The sequence below is a fragment of the Triturus cristatus genome, chromosome 2_1, assembly GCF_964204655.1.
Source record: "Triturus cristatus chromosome 2_1, aTriCri1.1, whole genome shotgun sequence".
Lineage (NCBI taxonomy): Eukaryota > Metazoa > Chordata > Amphibia > Caudata > Salamandridae > Triturus > Triturus cristatus.
This window is the reverse complement of record NC_140581.1, coordinates 260219572-260234838: the sequence shown is the minus strand read 5'-3', so window position 1 is coordinate 260234838 and position 15267 is coordinate 260219572. Positions and strand designations below refer to the sequence as shown.

At 40.7% G+C, this 15267-nt stretch overlaps 1 protein-coding gene across 1 annotated transcript in view; it reads left to right on the top strand.

Annotated features, from left to right (window-relative positions):
- The window catches only part of LOC146864068 (prolactin receptor-like), a 620035-nt gene that overhangs the window by 227014 nt on the left and 377754 nt on the right, over positions 1-15267 (top strand). The window contains exon 2 of the mRNA XM_085630985.1: positions 7226-7308. The gene's annotated coding sequence lies outside the window, so the exon portion shown is untranslated. The remainder of the gene's footprint in view (positions 1-7225; positions 7309-15267) is intronic.

The following is a 15267-nucleotide window of genomic DNA, read 5'->3' as shown; positions in this document are numbered from 1 at the left end:
TTCATTCGCCTAATTCTCAGGCACTGGAATGTTTCCTTCAACGAATTTGCCTAAGTATTTACAAATATTTATTTTCCTCCCCATGTAGTTTTACATTATGGCTAATAACATTGTGTTCCCCCTACTGACATCCTTCTGGAATTTGTGTCGTCTCACAACAGGAGACATTAAGAAAAACAAGCATTTGCAATGCAATAGGTCTCACAATTCGAGAATTTGAGATAGTGGCATTGTAAATGGCAAGGCCTTTTATTTATGTGTTGTTTTTAAAATAGATCAATAAAAGGCATTGTCATTTACAATGCCAATAGCTTAAACTCTCGCAAATACAAGACCTATTGCATTGCAAATGTGTTCGGCGCCCGTGCTATAAAGATAAAAAAAACGTTAGGAAAGAGTGTGTGCTGCCTGCAACAGCAGGCAGGTTAAAACTATTTGAGAAAATAGTGCTTGAAGGCTGTAATTAAAGCCTATGAGTAACAAGACACGTAACAGGGGGGGTCCTCATGGGAGGTTACAAAATGAGACAATGCGGTACGAAGGAGGGGCTACTAAGCCTATTGACCAATGAAAACCCAAAGTTTACAGTGGACAATGACACAAGCCAATGAAAAATATGAGTGGAGTATGGGCGGAGCTTCAAGTCTATACCTGAAAACAGCATGCCTCGCAAAGCAGCGAATGCACTGCCCACGCTTGACCTAATATTATTTGACAAACGCATAGAGACTTACCAAGAACATACTTACTGTACTGAATCAGCAAAAATCTAATACATCAAGAATAGCCAAATATTAGTAATGCTGAGTACGCTTATGAACTTGATGGTACAAGGGAAAGTCTGGTTGCATGTCGATAGTCAAGATAAGTTAGAGTGTGAGTTTTGAGGAGCCAGCGAGCATGCTCTGTTTAGCAGAAGGGTAATAGATCAAAATATTTATAAAGGAAATAGGATGCCCCAAATGAGTACCAAAACATTTACTCTTGGGGAATGCGGATTGGAGTGTCTGACACTCGCGCTAAACTCTTTTAAGAGCACAAACTTTCAAATAGGCACTTAAAAAGGGCGTTTAGTACATCACTTGGTAGATTTGAAATCTACATTAGTGGTTTTGCCCTTCTATTAAGAGTTAAGTATAAAATAGCCCTTATATCTAGTAGAATGGCTTGTGCATAAGTCTGAGAGAGCACATTCAAAGTTAACAAATATTTTAGAGATGATTTGCCTTTCGTGCAAATGTTAGCGACTGATAATACCTTTCTGTATGCTGGCATTGTTCTCAGTGACATGTCTTTAATCATTTCTACTGTTGGCAAACCCAGCAGTGCTGCCCCCGGTGTTGGCAGTGGCACAGGAACCACATGCTAAATAGTTAAAGCTGTTGATGGCGTTGTGATCCAAATTAAATAATGAAGAGCGTGCGTCATCAGGGCAAGGAGGCATCGCCAAACACAGGAATGTGAGTCCTGGAAACAAGAGACAAGTTGCCAAGCAGGATGGATTGTGAAATGGAAAACACCTGTTGCATAAACAGTGGAAAAATTAAGAACCAGAGATGACACGAACATAGGAGACAGTGTAATCAGAAGGGGCGGGTGCTAACTGAGGTGATACTCCTGAAGAGAGACCAACAAATGTATTTTTCCATTAACCCTTTTCGTATTGGCACTGAACTCTCTCTCTCACCATGGGGCTGTAGCCCATTTGTCCCCTGGCTGGTTCTAGATGTCACGTACAATATACCCGGAGCTATGGCATGCATCAGGGTGGTTGGTGGAAAATTCCAAAACACACAGAACAGACAGCCAAAGGTTAAGTCTTGTAAGGTGTTTCCAAAAACCTACATTGGAATCAATTTACTCACGAAGCCTAGTTTGGAAAAGCAAGATAATTTCAATATGAACGTTATATACCATAAATGAAGTAATTAACAAAATAGTAAGTTGAGAAGAACATGGATTAACCGCTGTCTTTTGAACATGATTCCTCCAAATATTGATGAATGGGTCACAAGCTGAAAATACAATCCTTGACCAAAACATTAACACTAGTCTTGTGTAAAGAAAGGATTTCCGCTTTGCTATTTAACACAATTTAGGTAATTTCAGAAAGATTGTAGCCTAAAATCGTTGATATAATCATTGCTTGCTAATTTTGTATTAAACTGTCATTGAATATGGCTGGAGTTTTTTGTAGGCAATAATGTGGGTCATAGGATTTGGTGGAAGGTTTGGGTACAGCAACATACCTTGCATACACGGCCTCCAGCAAGAAGGATGCTCAAAAATTAATGAATGCTGAGGTTTCAGAACAGATTTATAGGTCTACAATATCGCTTTTTTTTTCATTAATGATGTTGAACCACAGGTTCAATCCATGCAAGTAAATGATAAATTAGGATTCACTTATGTATCAACAAAGTACACTCTATTGTACGTTATAAAGATATTGCAAGTCTTAAGAGTTCCATTATAATTATATAATTTAGTGAATATACGTCTCTGTGGATAGCTGGGTTAGAAGGCTGTTTTAGTCATTACATGTCCAGGTCCATGTTGTGCTACTAAGTAAGGGATCACGAATCTCCATTTCTGGTGTCACAACCAATCAGACAAGTTTATTGTTTGCAGGCTACGGGATCAGTGACCAAAATATATTAAATGGAGGTCATGCACACTGATCCACGAGTTTAAAACATCTGAAACAAAAAGGAGTATTTAACCACAAGTTTATATTCTAACCAAACACAAAAAGAACATCTTGTGCTCTTGTGTTTTGTAATCATCGTCTCTTTCACAAAGCATGAAAAATATGTACTTGATCTGTAGATAGGAGTTTGATGTGGAACTTTTGGATAGAGAAAGTGTGGTAGGGAGACTAGTTTGTTGCGTTAGTTGATTGAAATTCTTCTTATTGAAAGACTGAATTGTTGCCATTATATTTCTGTAATTAGAAATATGCATACCTAAATATTATCAGTAACGTATCCGTTGTGTGTGAGTGTGTGTGTGTGTGTGTGTGTGTGTCTGTGTGTGTGTGTAAAAGAGATGCCTGTGCATGTAGGTGGAGGCTTTCCATTGCACACTGCAAAGATCCTCATTAATTAAACATGACTGTACAGTATGTTTCTGTGTATGGTGGCACTGTAGTAAATACAGCTTGACCCCATGGCCCAACAGTGGTATACAAAAGAGTAAGTATGAACTGGAGGCAGGTCAGTGCCTTTGGATTGTTGGTAGAACTTGTTGAAATGTACATTGCCACTAAAACAGCAGGATGGAATGGGGCGGAGCCAATTGAATGTCAGGTCAATTTGTAGGGTAGCGGGTCAAGCTCTATGTCATTCATGTGACAGATGAGGGCCTCAGAGAATGGTTTGAGGTGTCAGGTTAGAAGCGGGATCTAGTACCTTTTCTGTTATAAGTGCTACTTATGTTCAATGAAAATTAACACATGATACTAACGAGCTACTAATATTATTTGACTTGTTTTTATGACCACATCAGACAAGTTGATATTAGTGCCCAGCATATGCAAGATTGCCAGTAATAATCACCTCAGTGCACCAGGCGTACTTCCTACTTTAATGGAAAAAAGTGATTTGGCACTGGGGAGTGCCCCTGCATGTGTAATACATAGAAGCCATAGCTGCAATGCCCCCGGCTCCAAGTTGATTATATTAGTAAGAGGTCTCCTCAACACCACATTATTTATAACTCAGATATCAGCGTTAAATATATTTTGGAAATGCAAACATGTTTCCCCAAACATCAGTTATTGAGTTCTGAAAATACACACGTTCCCATCTCTTCTCACTTTTCACTTATGTTCTACATATATTCATTCCACCAAGCAGAAGCTTCTAATTTAGCAGGCTGGGCTGCACAGAGGCAAGCCACATATGCAGAGGGCTGCCAGTAGCCTATGAGCTGCTCGTTAAAGAAGCCTGGGCTAGAATGTCTCGACTTCGATGTTTTTTAGTCAGGGCAGTAACCAGTAAAGCTGCACTTCCTGGTCAACCAGTCCTCAGAGTAGTGTGCAGCTGCCTGTAGATTTATACACCAAAAATCGTTCTTTCCATATGTATCTTGACATTACGTTTGAGCACTGTAATCCTTAGATCTTGGATTCACTGTTGAGTCCTGAAAGACTTCTCAGCCAAGCACTCTATTTGTCTGCTTTCATAAGGCTCTGCTGATGAAGATTCATTTGCTTATGTAGCTTCTCCCATAGTGGCCCCTATTTGTGAAGCAAATAGCTAAAACCGTGGTAATATACGGGAAATCAACAGGAAAAGCCAGCCCACCTGGCTGTAAAACTAGCCCACAACTGCTTCAAAACTGGGCCAAGCACTGATCTGTAAGTTCAGCCCATCTGGCAGTACCTGACCCTGTTCTCCAACACAATAACTACTCTCTGAACAGTTCATTCACATGATACATGGTTCAAGGCTCAGGCTGTTTGATGTTTATTTAGTAGTTTTTTCTGTGTTCGCTAAACTGCTCATAGCAAAAGTGCTGATGAGTGTGAAGACACCTTTTATTTTGAGTGGCATTTTTTGTTTTTCCATTATATTGGCATGTAATTTGCTTCTAACTATAAGTCTTTTGAAATTGGGTATTGTTCAGAGTGTAAGTAGTAACATGCCTGGAAAAACTTCTTATAATTGTTTACATTGCTGCAGAATGGTTATAATTACACGTGACGATAAGTGAACAGTGCGGTCTGTCCTCCTGTGTCCTTGTGTGGTGTGTACATTTAAAAGATGACATTCTGTCTACACAGTGTAACTTTAAAACCAAGGCTGGCAGGCTGGCATTCCTCAACTATACTTTACAGGTGGTGGGAGAACAGACATCAGAGTGATCAAACCAAAAATGTGAATATGTCTTTCAAGTCTCATTTTTTTTTTACAACTTGTAGTTTTCTCCTGCAGGCCAGATCTAGTGGTATAGATAGTTTAAAAAAAGAAAACAATGGGCCTGCTTCAGAAATGAGGTGTTCTTTTTTTTTTTTGATAATCAATTTTATTGAGTTAAAATCACACCAAAACAATACATTGGTAGCAGAATCAAATACATTAAGACGAGAGTCGATAGCCACACAACTGGGGACAAAGGAGCATAAAGCATACATCAGGGTAAAGAAGTGCCCGTAAGGGACATGAAGCCTACACATTCGCACCGCTCTTAGGGAACAAGGTTGAACCATTTGCCCCACACCTTCTGGAAAAGTTCAGGACAGTCACAGGCTTCAAAGAGGGATTCCTCTTGAGTCCCACACCAGTCTACCCCCCGTTTCCACCGCCCGACACTAGGAGGCTAGGCCTGGGACCAGAGTGCCGAAATGTCCCGCTTCGCCACCGCCACCGCCGTGCCGAGAAAGCGCTTGTCTGCTCGGGAACCGTCTAGGCCATCAAACACCCCCAGAAGCAAATGCACCGGATCATGTGGGACTTCCCACCCCAGGGTCAGTGTAAGCTCCAGCTCCACCCCTGCCCAAAACGCCGCCAGGACCGGACAAAGCCAGACCATGTGGTAGAAGTCTGCAGGAGCGTGATCGCATCGTGCGCAGTTGGGGGAGGACCGCAGGCGAGCACTGTAGAGACACGCAGGTATGAGGTACGCCACGTGCAAGTAATAGAGTTGGAACAACCTCAGCTTAAAGGAGGTCGTCAACGTTTTAGGAGCCATAAGGGCGTCCCTCCAGTCTGCGTCCTCCAAGGGGCCCAACCACCCCTCCCAACGGCCACGCAAGGAGTCTAACAAAGCGAGACCATTATTCACCAAAGAGCGGTAGATCCGAGACACCCCACCCCTGCCCAAATTCCCCATCATCACTTGGGCTTCCAAAGGGCTGAATTCCGGGAGAGAGATGGGAGACGGAATGTGTACACGTAGTGTATGTCTAAGTTGCAAGTATTTGTATATTTGGGAGGGGTGGAGGGAGAAGTGCTGCTGCAAGTCCTCAAAGGGTCTGATGAAATGAGGTGTTCTTACTTACCACTGGTGGTAAGCAGAAAGTACCACAGTTATTTCGTAACAGAGGGGAGAGTACTGCTGGTTGTTGAAAGCCACTATTCCTATGTAGCACTGGTAATTAAATTACCACTTGTAATAAATGCATTACAAGGACCTTTCCCATTTGTATGTTGTAAGGCTGCTCCAAAATGGTTGTGTTTACCATTAAAGTGAGATCCGACCTGAGCTTGCCTTGAAGAGGTGTAGGTAGGTACGGTCACTCCACACTGAGGTAGTGACAGAGGAATGTTACTTACAAATCAGGTCCCCTTAGTGCATCTTCAATTCACCCTTCCGCTTCTTGCCGCTGGTATGTTTTTTTACCTCCGATAGTAAATACTGAAAAACAGAAACCGATGACTTCCACTGTTGGTATAATTAATCCATGGTAATAACTTGCCTACTAGTGGGAATGCCATATTACTATTTATCAATTCAATAGTTTTAGAGATGTTTCTCAGAACTTTGCCCTGAAAAAATTACATGGGTAGTTACATTTTCACATCCTTGTCCTGTCTTGAAGAATCGTAACAAATCAATAATAATCATGACAACTTTAAATTTTAAAGGTTGGTGACTATGACTCTAAGATTATTGACTACCAATTAGTACAAACGTTTGTTTGTTGTAATCAGAGGTGCTGTGTAAAGTGCTCCATGATAAATGTGCAAGTTTGGCGAACTGTCTTGGTGTGCCCCAAAACTGACATGTTTGGCCCTGTATTAAACAATTGAAAAAAGTAAAAATATTGTAAAGCAAGAACTTTACATAACTCTTGTAAATATATATTTCTATCTGTAAAATAGAGTGTACCTATGGTTTTGTAAATATAAAGTGCAATCTGCTGTACTAATTGTAGGGGACGGAGTTTAAATGCCCGAGCTGGTGAAGTTTAAGTATGGAACCTAGGTACTGTGATACATTCTTTCAGGTAATTGTGTTTTTTTCATATAGAGTGCATCCTGCTGTACTAACTATAGGTATACCGTGGTGGGGGAGGGGGATCCCCGGCTGGTGACTTTTAAGTATAAAAAATAGGTGTTGCGATACATTCTTTCAGGTAATTGTGTTTTTTAATTTCTGTCCTTTTTTGTTTCTCAGAATGTACTTGTTGTATGATATCCGTTCCATCGTCCACTGCACTCTTCATATACCTCACGTTCAGTTCTTTATGCTGACCTTTGTTGTGTATTTTTCTTTGCAGACACACTTTGACATTGTGACAAGACTTCACTAAGGGGCCTGAAAAGGGAAATGACAGCACCTATTGGTGGAAAAGAACGGCACGTAAGTCAATGAAAAAAATGGAACAAATTAAAGACCATAATTACTAAAGTATAAATTATTGTATTTCTTGCATCCAGAATAAAATACATAATACACAAATACAAACAGGAATACGTATTCTTCCGTTCTACTTTTAATTCGGGAAATGCAGCAGACACTGAAACTTTACAGTGTGAAGTCACCAAAGACAAGGAGCGAGAGGGGTATTTAGTAAGCGTGTGTGGGCATATAAATGTAAATATATCTGCTGAACAACTTGCGTTAGGGAGGCCATGCTTGTCTACACATATCAGTTGCTAATTAGTGTCCTAAAACTCTAATATTTTGAAAGGGCATTTACATTCTATCTCTGAATTTCTCTAGTCATGGATAATTACCTCACAACAATACTCACTTCCTCACAGCCTCAAACATGACGCCACCAATAAGGTCATCAGTATTACCACTGATCGACATCACTTATACCAACCACACTCAACAGCTAGATGTCTGCAGTACTTCTGTCAGCAACTAGATGTCCTCAGAGGAATTATAGAACGAGGAAAGGATGCAGCTGCTTCAGTCACAGGTTATTGGTATCATGGCAGACTTTAAACAGAGATGTAATCCTTCAGGCCCACTGTCAGCAACCAGATGCCCTCACAGACATTCACAAATAAAGGCAGTTTATTGTTGTTCCACTTCACGTCATTAGAGACCTCATCCACTAGATGCAGGCTCGGAGTGTCGGACATGTGGAGAGAAATGCTTGATTTTTTCTAAATTCTCAAAGAATGTCAGGAGCTGTCGTTTTTAAAGTGTATTCACATGCATGGAATGCTTTCTTCATAAGGAAATATAGTGCAGAACCTTTTCCTGTTTCTATAGAGGAGCTCCTTCAAATAGAGCAGTGTACCATCCACATTTCCACCCTTGAAACGCTCTTCTACTGTTCTTGACAATAGTAATTGTTTAAAGTTCCAGATTAGATAATTACTGTAAAAGACTTTGTGACTACCTAGAAAAATACCAGTTTGTGGATATCCACCAGATTTTTCAAGTGAACTTACCCTGAAACATCCACGTTCCTGAACCTACAACCAAATTTGGGGATGCCAACATACAATTACACTGACAGAATTTTTTCATTTGCAGATGTAATTAGCCCATGGCAAAGTCTGCTTGTGATGGTTCAGTAAATCAGGCTTGGAAATCGGTGTACAAAATTAACATTTGCCACTTGCATTCAACGTATTTATGCAAATTTATTTATGATCCAGCCCGACATGTGTTTTTACAACTGTAGTTCAGCTGTCATTAGCTAGGTGTCCTCCAGAGATGAAATAAAGAAGACAAGGTGCTACATTTATGCTAATAATTGATGAACACGTCTCACAGATATTATACATAATCCTAAGGTTGAAGTACGACTGTTCCCAACAGAGGCCCTTATTGAGGAAAAGGCTGAATTTCAACTATCTGGAAACAAATGTCACAACGTAGAAGGTGGTGGCCCTTCAGGGATGCCATCAATGAAATTGCTGGTGTTGTTACAATTGATGCCAGTCCTTGTGCCATTTGTAATGTGATGTCATAAGAAGTGGATTAGGGGTGTTATGATTATATATCTCTCCTTAACTAGGAAATTGAGGGATTGATCATTACTATAATGGCCATTTTCAGGAAATCTTGACTAATATGACAATTTTCAGAGAAATGTGTTTTAATCAAGTAGATAAATAACAATATTAACATATCTTAGCAGTAGCCCCTTTGCACACTTAGTTGTCCTACCAGCATAGAAACCCATCCTAAGAGCAAACAATAGTGTGCCTTTACTAAAGATTTTAGTTCTGTTCAGGGGATTCTAATAAAATATTTTAATAAATGGTCACAATTTAGCGGCACGTCTACCCGCAGAACCTGCCGGGCAAGCCCTTTGCACGAAAGCACCCAACAGGTACAATTTATGGCAATACCTGGTTGGCACGAGGCCTGCCACCTACTGGGCATAGTATAGGGCCATGCAGATGGTGTGGCACAGTTTCATGGACTATAGCCAGTACACTAACTCCAGTATTGGCAGGGATTATCTATACTGTGCCCAGCAAGAACTAGAAACAGTGCATGACCAAGGACGCACCGTGTCTTTAAACCCCCTATCTCTTCATCCAAAGGTATGAAGTCTGTAGCCATTTGGAACGGTCTCTGGAATGCTCAACCACTGGGAATCCCAGTTCTGATAATAAAAATGGTGCCCTCAGGTGAATATAAGGTAAAAAAAATAATCACTTACCTGCGAGCCGGCTGGCTGGACGGCCGCTGCCACCTCTCCTGCGTCCTCTTCCTGGCTTCTTGGGGGGGAACAGAAAGCAAGAAGCACCAGGGCTCACACGCTCTCTGCAGCCAATCACAACGCTGCATTGCAGTGATGTGATTGGTCTGAGCGCTGTGACACCTAGCTCAGCCAGGGGCTGGAGGGATGGGCATGTTCTCCACGCAGGCTGTAATGCAGCTTGCATGTGTGCATTACTGTTTGGCTCGCCAATCACTCATGCTCACATAGAGAGTGCAAACCACTCCTCCCCCTGCTCTGCCCCACAAAGACGCTAAAACGGGAAAAATTAAATGATTAAAACTTGAGGTTATTATCATTTTATTTTCTCTTTTTTTTACACTTCACAAAACAGTGGGGCAACACTCCACCTTAGCAGAGGAGCTGCCACTGATTGTGTATAATACATGAAATGTCCAAACAAATTGTGCACAAGTATGCCAACGCTTCGACTCTAGTAAGTTAGTTAAAGGCAGGATCTTCATCAGGACAGAAGACAGTGTATTATCCTCAAAGAAGGTAATCATAGGGTCTAAGTAATGGTGTGAAGCGTGTCCATGCGCATCAGTTGATGGGACAATGAACCCTCCATTGGTTATAATCCACGTGGCCGCAGTGCATCTTTAGACACCACCAGACCCACTGACAGTTTTACACTTATTCACCAGCACCGCGTCGTCATATGGAGCACCTGCGTTATCATCTACTTAGTACATTGCATGAAAATAAAATGTATGAATTTAGTGCACAATACATTGTTATTACTGTGTTCTCAGGAGTGCAATGTTGACAAATACTCGATTTTACCCTATTGCTGCCATCTATTTTAGTCGTTTTCTTAATTTAAATCCGAGGGAACCATTGTTTAGGATTCCTGATCTTTTCCTAGATACCCAGGAATAACAAGTTGCCTGGTGTTTTGTTGTCAGTTATGAAAATAATCAGCAATTTAATCCGACGAGGTCTCGGATGGGGGACAGGAATACAAACATCCTAAAATGAGGAGATTAATGGCCTCCCTAGATGGAGGAGGCACGATGCGAAATGTTCCAGCCTCAGATGCCCTTTCGGGCCTATTCCAGGGATAATAATGTGGTACTTCATGCTGCACTAATGAATGGAAACTTCTAAATCATTCTTGAAGGCCTCACGGAGGCAAATGTAATAGATTCATCCTGTTTTTGTATGATTAGAACTCTGTGATTTTGTGCTGGACTTCACACTGTGAGAAATAATGGGCTCCGTGCTGTGATTAATTATTAAATTCTTACGACCTTGCATTATATAATCACTTCTGAGAGTCGCCAAGCGAAGTCAAATTTTGTCTACATGCCTTCACAAGAATAAACCTCACTCTCAAGCCAGGGCATGCCAGGATAATGTTCTGCATAACTAATTCATCGAGTTAACTGAAAATGGTCTTCTTGGTACAGCTCTGTGCCACAAGTTGGCTGTTTCTGGAATTTTACTGGTTGTCGCTAAAGCTAGCATGTTTAGGCTTGCTTGGTAGTTTTTGTTTATGAGATGTATGGTAATATAAAATTCTAACTTTTCAATTTTTTCAGAGTTTTCTTTTTTATGAACCGAGCATTTTTCTCTTGGTTATTCATAATCTGCTCTTTTTCAAAGCTGCCAACCCTCTTAAGTCATGGTGACTGCTTTCAAGATGTCTTAATCATTCACCCATATACGACTCCTTCTTGTATACTGCAGACGTTTCTATCCTCACTTCACTTCGCTAAATTTGCTCCCACATTGCTCCTTTCAATTTATTCATGCATTCACCTTTTAATGTAGCCATCCATCCATGCGACTTATTTATCGACCCATTGATGTTCTCACACATCTATCCATTCATCCAACCATTGACTGATTTTCACAGTCACCTTGATCTACTCACCCATCCACACAATCACATACTCTAACAAGCATTTGCAATGCAATATGTCTTGCATTTACGAGAATTTGAGCTATTGGCATTGTGAATGACAATTCCTTTTATGTATGTGTTGTTTTTAAAACAGATAAATAAAAGGCATTGTCATTTACAATGCCAATAGCTTAAACTCTTGCAAATGCGAGATCTATTGCATTGCAATGCAAATGCGTTCGGCGCCCGTGCTATAAATTTGTTTTTTTAAAGCATTAGGAGATGGCGTGTCCTGCCTGCAACAGCAGATAGGACAAAGCTGTTTGAGAAAATAGGGCTCGGAGCCTGTAATTAAAGCCTATAAAGTAACAACACTCGTAACAGGGGGTATGACACCCCTTGTTACGAGTGTTGTTACTCGGCAGGTACTCAGAAGGTTACAAAATGTGACAAGGAGGAACTACTAAGCCTATTGACCAATGAACAGCCACAGTTTACAGTGGACAATGACATAAGCCAATGAAAAATATGGGTAGGGATTGAGTGGAGCTTCAAGTCTCTACCTGAATACTGCATGCCTCTCAGAGCAGCACATGCGCTGCCCAGGCTCAACCTGAAGAAGTACTTTTACTTATAAGCGAGACCAACTGGTTTTTGCCAGTGCTTGATTTTTAGCCATCAATCCTATGCATCGTGTGATTTGTTGTGCCAAATTAGTAACATCAAAGAGTTTATAAGTGTCAGAATGCAAAGTGCTGCCAGCTCAGGTAGTCAAGCCTGGACTGGATGAAGATGCCTACAGGCAATCAATCAACAGTGAATCAACGCCATTCTTTCCTTTCCGAAAAGTTTGTTTCAGATACTGTCCCAGTGTTTTTCCATATATGGAATATTACGCTACTTACAGAACGTCTAACGTGTGCTGTTCCTGTTGGGCATAACGTCTCTCTACCATAGTAAAGAGCTAGAGCTCCGTGGCATCCGCATTTCCTGTTTTCATATGCATGTGTAAATTGAGTTGGTTACAAATCACAATGGTAGATTGTCGTGGAAAATCTGCGGTCTTTCAGACATCGTATGTCGTAGTTCCAGGCCATAACTGCGAGACTTCTCTTAGTTTAAATTGTATTTTTTGTCTCTTCAGTTGTGGGATTCTTATGTTGCTTTTCTTACTTTGTGGAGGATCTTCAGTCATCAATCTGCTGTTAACAACATGTCCACGTTTGATCATGGAAGTTGTCCTGGCTCCCTTTGCCTCCCACTGGAGAAGATCTGTGTGTGTTGTTCTTTTGATGGCGTCAGGTGTTGCTGTGACCTGTTATGTGGGTTGCGTGTCAGCACATCAGAGACAAAAATACTGTGAAATAAAAATGTTGAGGCCGAAATGTCAAGAACTAAAATACTGATATTTTGACCCCACAATATTTTTCCCTTGATATTTTGATGAAATACTTGTCTGGTTCATCTGTAAGACCAGTAAATGGCTTTCAGGCCAAAGTGCTTTTCCACTCTCAAAACATATGATGTAACATACATGCATTTCGACGATGTGTCTCTTCACTGCTGAGGCTCCGCCCTCTAAAATGTGTCCCACTGCAGATCTATTCCGAACCTGACCATATGACCCAAGAACGACCCACCTGTTAACCCACTGCATACAGATTCAAGTCATTGCACTGGTTGCAATGTTCCTCTCTGTGCTTGTTTGTCCACACATCTACTACTTTGCCTTTTTTCCGTGAAACTAGACTGAAATCTACATAAAAGACCACAAACAATACAATACATAAGTACATCAAATGTGATTCTTAAACTATAACGGGGAGTGCAACTTGGGTCCCGGAAGGTTGGAACAATACTAGATTTTTGGGATAGCCATATTAGATACATATGCACACAATGAGCCTCAGTGCAACCTTCATCCATGGTCAGAGTGAGATCGGCCCTCCTTAACCTCCAATGGACACTCCTACTCCATGTGATCGCATTAATGACTAGTTGGCTTAAAGTGATGTTGTGAGAAGCTATCTAGTAGTGAACTCAGTCCCTTATAATTCTTGTTAACAATTTCTCAAATTACTTTGAAAGTACTGGAGGAACATATGCATGTCAATGTATTTGTGAGTGAAGTTTCATACTATTTGTTCCACATATTTACTATTTTATTTTTCACTTGTAATTCTTTCTCATTTAATTTCATTTTTGTGTTGCTGATTTCCTGTTGTTCTGCAATCCTCAGTTCTTACATTCCTGTATTATTCATTATACAACAGCAGAACTATATCTTAAGTAAATATAGCTTATGTGCACAGATGACATTAAATTACATTTGGTCTTAGAGAGCGACGTATATGTGAGGAAATTTCTCCTAGGGCTGGTCAGCTAGCTTCTCTTGGACAGCACTCATGCGATCACTCAACTGACTCATATGCTGAGAGATTGCTAGTTGACCAACAACTATCTAACTTTTGGCCACCTGGAATGGAGCCGTTGTGACATAATCATGATAGGGGATAAGTTCTAGGCGTTCTTGGGCTTGTGGTTATTCACTAAAGGTTTGCAGGCATTTTCCTCCATTACACCCCAATCCCCCAAAATACTCTAATACATTTCTGGTGTCAAGGCAAGAATGGGATTTCGAGGTGAGGAACAGGAACAAACTCCTCCAACATTGATGGGGATCAGAGGGAGAAGTTTTATCAGAAGAAAACACGTTATTCTTACTGAGCAAAAGGGAGAAAGTAGTTTACAAGTGTGAATGCAGTTTTACGTTGTATATTGGTGTGCAGTAATGTACACCTGTTACATTTATGTTTACATAATTAGTTATGTGTTTGAGTATTTTCGAAGTCTACGACTTGTGTAGATATCCAGTAGTACTATACGAGGTCAAATTGTAGGAACTTATTCAAAATATAGGTATAAGCACATGAGAGTAAGATACAGATTTTTCATTACAGGTTTTGTGAAAAACAATCTTATATTCATATATTTTGACTCTTACATCTTTGAAGTGTCAAAATCATGAATTCTTGTAAGTAAGCGGGGATTCTAGAGGAATATTGTTGGCTGACTGAGTCAGTATAATGGCCAACTAATGTTAAGTATTTCATGGCTAAGTATTTTAAAACAAACTTGCCAGGTGTACCATAGAACACTCAGCAATATCTGTGTCTGATGTGGGTTTTGATGGATGTGCCCAAAACTTTCATTGAGTCCACTGCAAGGTAAAGCAAATCGGATAGCATTGCAGGTAAAATAGGAGAATATTAACTCTGACAATTCCAGTGTTAAGTCCATGAGAGCGAACCGTGGCATTGAACCCTATAGAAACCAATGTTATCCTTTGGGGAACTGTAAAAAGCCAGAAAATCGACCTATTGTGACTAAGCAGGACCTTGACAGAAGTTGGGTTGACTCACGAACTGCACATGGTCGGACAAGGCTTGGAAATTAGGTCTAGTGGATAAAGTTAAATTAGGACTTTCACATCTTTATGGAGTTCAAACTTCACAAACCTACACTGCTATATTCACTAGGGTAGATACACTGTTTAAATCACTGCACTAGGTGCTTTTCTCTCCCCATTGTGGCAATGCCACAGGTTGTTGGGCTCCATGCAGGCAGGCTAGAATTGGGCGACTCATTCTGACATGGCCAAGTATGATATTTGGTTTGGGTAGTCCAAGTCCTTTTTAGGTCTCGCCTGGCGTAAGACTGCGAAGACATGCGCAGTCCCTCTGGCGAGATTTAATGATTTGAAGAGATCTCTCTA